This window comes from Sorghum bicolor, chromosome 8 (assembly GCF_000003195.3).
Source record: "Sorghum bicolor cultivar BTx623 chromosome 8, Sorghum_bicolor_NCBIv3, whole genome shotgun sequence".
Lineage (NCBI taxonomy): Eukaryota > Viridiplantae > Streptophyta > Magnoliopsida > Poales > Poaceae > Sorghum > Sorghum bicolor.
The window spans coordinates 39,692,755-39,701,510 of NC_012877.2; positions in this window are offsets into that span (position 1 = coordinate 39,692,755).

Consider the following 8,756-nt stretch of genomic DNA (forward strand, 5'->3'; position numbering starts at 1 on the left):
ATATATATATATAATCAAGTGCCCCATAGAGATATGCAGTCACTACGTCCATCAACTACATAGATAGATGATTTTGAATAGCCAGAGAAATAAGGTATCAGAATGTGATTCCACTCTAGTTAACTAGAGAATATGTTTCATTGAAATCAATGTTGGGTCTCTTCGTAAACCCGTGCGCTACAAGCCTCGCCTTATGTCTCACAACCTCGTCATTCTCATTCTATTTTCGGACAAAAATCCATTTGAATCCCACAAGAAAGATTCCACAAGGTGTAGGTATTGGTTGACTGAATACCTTTCTTTTGGAGAGGGAGGCTAATGCTGCTTGAATTGCATCTTTCCATTGATTCCACTCTAAGCGCTTTTTTGCACTCTGCCATGGAATTGACTCAGGGAAATAGAGGTCGACGACAATAGACTTTCTAACATAAGATTCTCTAGATTCAATGTAGTTAATGGAAATTTCACGCACCCTTTGTGATGTATCGTTATTTCCCAATATGATTGTATCAGGGTGTTCCGATGTCCCAACATCAGTTATTGATGTGGGATGTGAATGTTCAACCTCCACTAGGTGTTTCTCAACATGAGGTTGAGTTGCATTTGTTGTGGTGAGGGATTTATTCTTCCCCTAGAAATGCTCTACTTCTGCCCCTCTTAGGAGCTAAGTAGTTTTGTTTCGTACCTCTACTCTTTCTAGCACATGTCTCGTAGGATTGTAGGATTTTGTAACACCCTTGTATTTAACAAATGCATCTAGCATGTTATTTGGAATGTGATGCAAATCAATGATTTTCTAAACTTCAAGTTTAGTTTCAGAGGTACGTGGATCTGAATAGGAGATGTCTTTAGCATCCCAATTAATTTCTTGGCATTATTTCTTATTTTTAGTTCCTCCCCTAATGCTGGGAAATGATCTTAATTGAATATACTATCAGCGTACCGGGCTGTAAATACATCCCCTATTAGGGGGTTCAAGTATTTAATGATCGACAGAGATTGATATCCCACATAGATCCCCAACTTTCTGTGTGGGCCCATAGATGTACGCTTTGGTGGTGAGATCGGTACGTATAGAGCGCAACCAAACTTCCACATGAAACGTCCTTGTTTGGTTTTCGTAATTGAGTGACAACTTAGATGGACTAATAGTGTTTATGTGAGATACACAGGAGATCAGTCCATAGGTGATGATGTGATGACGGAGGAGCTCATTGCATATGAGACATGATATGGAGTCATGTGACCAAGGTGGAGAAGATTAAGATGAGGCTTGACTTGATGGACTGGTTGCAAGAGTGAAGGGCAAGTCGGAGGCTTTGAAGCGAGGGACCGCGTGTGACATTGAAGCTTGAGCAAGACTTGGTGCCGATGTTCTTCACACATATATGCTTGTTCTACTTCTATGTCTTGTGAGACTAACCTTTTGAGGGAGAACAATGAGCTCAATGAACAAGTGAAGAAATTGATCAACAAGTTAGAGAGGTGCTATAACTCAAAAGTCACCTTTGAGCATATATTGAAGACTCAAAGAAATTATGGTGACAAGTGTGGCCTTGGCTTCAAGAAGAAGATGACAAAGGGCGAGAGAAAGCAAGAAAAGAGGATAAAGAAGCTCTATCAAAAGAAGCTTTCTCATACCATGTGCTATCGGTGCCGTGAATTGGGACATCATGCAAATGGTTGCCCAAATATTAAGAAGCTCAAGAAGATGAAAGAGGAAGAGAGGCTTAAGCATGTCAAATGCTTCAAGTGCCGCACTTGGGGTCATCTCACCTCAATGTGCCCAACCAAGCAATTGGTGAAGCAACAAGTAAAGCCTCAATCAAAGCCACAAGTTGAGCAAGAGAAGACACCCCAAGCTCAAGACAAGATCTACCATGAAGATGGTGGTGACATGGGGATGATGAAGAAGAAGACAAGAAGGGGAGATAGACAATCAAGATCATCAAAAGTCCTCTCCCACATCAAATGCTTTGAGTGCAAGGATAATGGACACTTTGCCTTGAGGTGTCCTATCAAGCTTGAGAAGAAGGCTCAAGGAACTCTCAAGAGGCAAGGCAATGAGAAGCAACACATGAGCAAGGAAGAAAAGGCTCAATCCAAAAGAAGTTGCTACTTATGCTGGGAAAGGGGACACATGGCTCATTTATGTCCCCTAGGTAATAATTCTAAGCCTATTTCAATTGACAATCATAATATGCTTAGAAAGGATGGTGATGGTACATCTATGGTTGCTATTGCAAAACATCCCGCTACTCATACTAAGGCATCGCCTAAGTATGTTGCTCCTAACTTGAGAGGACCCAAACTAGTTTGGGTACCATCAAAAGGTAGATGATTGTATGTAGGTACCATCGGCATTGGAGGCTTGATTCAATTGATCTTATATTATTCATCATATAATTGAGTCAAGTATAGAAGTTTAGTGCTTATCCTATCCCAATGCCAAGTCAAATAAGTGAAGTCCAAGTGCTATAACATACAAGTGCAAATATTCAAGTTGTGGTGATTTATTGGATTATTTGATGGCTTGCAAATCACATGAGTTGAAGCTTGCAAATTAGCTGATCATGAGCTAACCAAGGTATATCTTTGTTGATCACATTCATTTGGGTGCATATGAGTTTATTGAATTGGATATATATGCAATGTTGCTTGCTATAAGATGATTGAATGGATTAAATGCTTAGTAATCAAGTTTGGATTGATTTGAGTTGGATAAGTTCATGAGATGACTATTAGTAAGTGGATTGAATGTATATATGTCTTATGAAAGTATTCAATCAAGTTGATTTCAAGTTTGGTTCAATTTGAACAAGTATAGCTCAATTACTTGAAATCTGCCAAATATTGAAAACCTGAGCTAGCAAAGATCAAGTCTGAGTTTGAGTGACAAAATCTTTTTGGAATGGCTTGAAATTTGGTATGCATGCTGTACACTTACGATAGAAAGTGCTATAGAAATTTCATGGAAATTGGATAAGGAATACTCTAGTTTTGGAGAGGATCTTGTCAGCTATAGTGCAACAGTTTTCAGCATGTAGCAGTAGTGGAAGAATTGAAATCTGGTAGCAATCTAGAAGTCAAATGAATCTTAAATTTTTACAGCTGCTATACGACTTAGTTGTTCACATCTCCACCAAATTTCGTGGCTTTTGGATCTGTACATTGTGAGATATGGATATTTCTTTAAAAGGTACAGAATCTGCCAGAAAAGTGACAATCATTGGATTGATCTAGAGTCACTTCAATTGAAAGCTCCTCAAGTTAGAAATATGATTATAAGTGTTTGAGGCACCTGAGTTTGGTTTTGAATTGATCTAGAAGCATGACAAGGATTGAGTACAAGGCCATTTGATTGTGAAATGTGCTTGGTGTACACATTTTAGTACTCAAATTGAAAATCAAGATCAAACTCAAGATGAACATGAAGTTTAAGTTCTAGTAACTATTGGAAATCATTTGGTAGAAAAGAAAAGGACTTAAACAAGTAGAAAGAAAAAGACTTAAATAAGGATTCATGGTTGCTCATCACATTAAGTCCATCACTTGAATCAATCAATCAAAGCAATTCAAGTGAGTATCAAGAATGGTTCTTTGGAGAGAGGTCACTTCTCCCTATGTGAGGGGCTTGCCGCCCGAGGAGTGGATTAACCAAGTGTGGTGCTTGGAAGGCTAACATGGAAGTGATGATCTAAAGGACATTTGAGATACTTAGTTGAGGCAATCAAAAGGATTGATCAAGAGAGGAAGCAACACCCAAAAGAGAGCTAGTCATGATGTTCAAGTGGCATTCTTACTAGTTCTCTCATCCAAGCAATGCTGATTAAAAGATGAAACAAGCCAACCACAACAAGATAGTGCACTTGATAATAAGTGGTTCTCAAATTCATATGGGTGAAGATTTGATCTATCAATTGGCATTTATAATTGGTCTTCACCAAGCTTATAGTTGGACTTCACATTGCTATTTGGAGCTAAACTGGAATCTTATTGATTGTCCTCTACTCCAAGATAGCAAAGGTATTATTGTAATGTGCATGATCATTTCATCCCTTACTAGTACATGGTTAGTGCATATAGTACATGCTTAATAGGATCATGCATGACAGGTGAACAGTTTTCAATTCATAGCCTACCACTATTGCTTGAATGATTAATTGATCTAGTGGTATGTATATGAGTTTGTTCATGAGCTAGTGAACCCAAGTACTTGAACTATTTTGGATTGTTAACAAGTGACAAGTACAACATTGACAAGATAACCCTTAGTGAGAGGTGTGAAAAAGCTTGTCATTGGTTCAAACCGGACTGGGAAGCTTAGGAAAATCAACTTAGTTCAACTCAACAATTAGAAGCTCATGATGATAATAGTACAAGAACAAGAGCACAATGCAAATGGATATCTAGACTCAAATATTTCTTGAATTGGTATCCTATAATTGGTACTCAAGATAGCAAATGTTCAAGATTGCAAACAAGTTGTTCAATAGTACAAGATTTCCATTTGGTATCGGACAAGATCTTTCAAATGATGTCACATGGTATCTGTCATACAAGAAGGTGGTTCCACAAGTGATCCTCAACTTTAAGTGATCATCAAGCAAAGAAAAGTTCCTATGTGGGAGTGCCCTACCAAATGGTATTAAGGTGAATGGCCCATGCTATGACATAGGGGGAGTGCCCTACCAAATGGTATTAAGGTCAAAGATCCTATGTGGTATCTCAAGAGCAATTCAAGTAATATCATTCCAACACATATGGTGATGTCCATAAAAAATGCAAGATTCAAGCCTCAACCATCTGTCCCAATGCAATCCTTTGTCACAATGAGATTCACACTTTTTCAATTGGTATCAAGTGATTTAATTGGTATCACATACCTTTTATGGAAATTGATGACAAATGGTGAGAAGCTATGATAGGCTACCGATATGAATCTGTACGAGGGTGGCCCGATCTTCACGACAGTAGATCAAAATGAGCAAGGATAATTTGCTGCGAACAACGGGTAACTAGCTTTATACCTGACAATGGTTGGATGCGACCAAGCGACGGGGAGAGAGGCACTGAAACCACGAAGACTTCGACTCGATCTCCGAACGACCGCAGAACCACGATCTGGAACTAATCCACACAATACGGCGCAGTCGAACGGAAGCCGTAGAGCACAAAGTAGGGGAACCAAGAGGATTCACTTCACAAGTCCAAGAAGAACAAGGAAGAACAAAGGTTGAGTAAGGCACTCAGCAGCGTGGCTGCAATATCATATAGTTTATCAAATGATCAAAGGTTCCTAATAGCTTAGAGGTAGGAAATATTTATACTAGCAACAACCCTGCTAGATGGGTATGAAAACAAAATAGAGTTTCTCAGGGAAGGCAATGTGAAAGGTCCCCTCGGAATGGATTCCCGAACTAGCTTCGCGTGACTGTTGGCCTCCAAAGCAGTTTCCAATAAACTGACCATAACTTCTTATTGGGAAGTCCAAATGACGAACCATTTCTTGGGTGTAAAACTAGACTCCAAGAGCTTTCCAGCAATGTATGCCATGCACCACGAAACATTGTAGATTGTTACAGTTTTGTACGGCAAGTTGTACCAACATTCTGTCACGACAGACTGTTGACCTTCTGAGCAGTCTTGACTAATCCAAGCATAACTCTTGATTGCGACGTCCAAATGAGATGACACTTGAGGCATTGGAAAGCAGACTTGATGAGCTTTCAAAAATGTCATCATAGGCCTTCATAGCTTTTGTGAGTAAAAGGTTATGAAGATTTCTTTGGACTGGTCCGTTCTTGACTCTACTGGTCCGTTTTGCTAGTTTGTCTTCAGGGTCCGATTCATCCTTCTCTTCTTTGGTACAGCAGTAGCTCCTTCTTGTGTAAACCTTATCAAGATATAAGTAGAAGATTTTAGGTAGTATAACATCCTTAAATATTTCATTCTCAAGTTTAGTTTGGAACAAATTCACCTGCTCTTGTTTCCTTTTGGCAAAACATCGTGTAGGTGTATAATGTTTATGTTCACTTGTTTTGCATGGTGAATGCTCATCATGTTCCATCTTATGATGAGTTAGCATGTCCTCATCATCTCGCCCTATTGAAAAGGAGTCGTCCTCGACTCTAACTCTTCTAATCCAAAGAGTTGTGCTAGGCCATCGGTTTGTAATGTTGTGATAACATCACAATCTTCTTGTTCCATGATAGCAAGGTGTTTGAATCTATAATCATATAAACCAAGTAGTAGCCTTGTATGTGGAAACCTAAATGATTTGGTATTAAGTTTAGCTTTCACCTTGAGTAGATGCTTGAATGTTGATTACCTTGGTATGGTCTCATCATCCTCCCTTCCTTCAAGAAAAGTCGTCCACAACTTTTTTTTTTACCTAAAAACAGCTTAGAAAAAATAGAGGGTGGATGTACTTGATAATTCCAATAATCATTTCTTTTGTTTTGTTCATTTGTTCCATTATGAATTATTTTTGCATTATTTCCTTTTCCACGTAAGAAACATTCTCTCAACTTTGGTGAACCTGCAAACAGTTTAGAGGATAGAAGCACAAAAATTTCTCCCAATCCAATCATTTGATTCATGTTATCATGTTTTATCTTTAGAAGATCAAACATTTCATCAAATGGATGTTGAGAACTAATGTTATTCCAAAAATTATTGTGACAACATAATTTATTCAAGGGTTTAGAAGTATAATTTTTAAACTCAATGCTCCAAGGTGTGGATGAACAACTTTTCGGTGTATAGGCTTTGCTTTGCACAAGATTTCTAACTTTAAGTGGATGGTACGAACATGCTGACAACTTGAATTGATTGAAACCATAAGCACCAAGCATTTGTTGCATCTTAAAAGATTTCTCACTTTGTTTATCTCTCAACATTTTTGAGTATAAATCAGCAAGCTTGTTATATGTTACACAAATGGTATGAACCTAGAAGGTATCTACAACATGTTCGCCAATCAAGACAAATGTAAACTGGAAGCTATGAGTAGTATTCAATGAACTCAAAGATGTTATGTTAGAAATTTTCTCAAGCATTTGTTCAATATTGATAGTCATGTTAAGCATAGTATAACACAAACATTCAAGAGGAGATATCCTTGTAAACAAATCAGCACAAGTAACCGACTGGATGAGGTGTTGTTTGTTGTTATATGAAGTGTTGCAAGGATCGTTCAAAGCACAAAGACTCTCATCAAAAAGAAATTCAGCACTTGTATCAACATGAGTTTCAGTCAAATCAGCACAAATGTTTTGGTTATGTTTTATTGCTGAAACAGTGATATCACAAGTACTCAGTATGTGTTGAACAATCAGATTTGATTTATTTTTCATGTATTTTAAATCCAATGATTCTACATGTACCAAGGTTTGAATCTCTGAATTTTAACCTTCATTGTTGATCTTAGATGATTTTGATGAATTAACTAAAGGGTTGAGAAATGTGCAGCCATCTCTAAGATGTATGAGCTTTGAAACATAATGCATCGTATCACACATATGAATGCAAATCATCATGTATATGAACTATATCAAACCATAGAAAAGATCATGTATGATTGAACTTTGGTTATCAACTTGCAAAATTGCAGCACACGGGTGAACATGTGAAATAATCAAATCAGTGAAAATATTTTGTGTATGGTTAATCCCATTTGAACCATATATATTGTCATACTTACTTGCCATTTTATTTTGCAAACTCAAATCTGATTTATTTTCAATAACTTTTAGACTTTTTGGTGGTGCAAGTACCAAGGATTGCACCTCTAAAATCTTACCATTATCCATGTCATGGTTCAGGTTTTGGGCAACACACAATGGGTTTAGTTTAATGGCTACCTTCTCATTTCTCTCAACAAGTATGGTGTTGTCTTGAGCATCCATCTCTTCCCTATTCTCATCACCAACCTGCACATTTGGAAAGACAAAACTAGAAGTAGAGATGAAAGTGTTAGTTTCAAAGATATCCTCACTTGGCCTGCATTCTAAATATCTATTTTTCTGTGGTGTATCCCTCACTCTCTCATTGTTGACACTCTCAACCTTATAGTGGGTGGAATCACTCAACTCACCTTTGTTTTCACTCTCTCTCATTTTGGCAATGTGGCTCTCATTCTCACATAGGTTTTGATGCACAATTACTTCAACGTCTTGTGAAGCCACAAATGCATGTGTATCGTTGTCATTGACAATCACTTGTTCTTCTTCATCGAAGATTGGGGGCTGATCATAATTCACAACATCATTTTCTTCATGATCCTGCATCGCAAAAGGAACAAGAATAGAAGGTATTATGATGTTAGATGTAAATAATTCCTCACATGATTCATCTCTTTTTCCACTCAATTTTAGTGAACTCAACCCATTTGGCATGACGACGATTCAGTTTTGCTTGTTGTTTCAAGTATTTCAAAGCTTCATGATCAGAGTGAATAACAAATTCTTTTGGCCACAAGTAGTGCTGCCATGTTTCAAGCACACGTACCAAAGAATATAATTCTTTATCATACACATAATAATTCAGTTGAGCACCTCCTAGTTTTTCACTAAAATATGCTACAGGTTTTCCTTGTTGCATTAAAACTCCTCCTATGCCAATTCTGCTAGCATCCCATTCCACTTCAAAAGTTTTAGTGAAATCAGGAAGAACAAGTAATGGTGCTTCAGTTAAACATTTCTTTAGTTCTTGAAAAGCATTTTCTTGTGATTTTCCCTATTTAAAGGCAACAC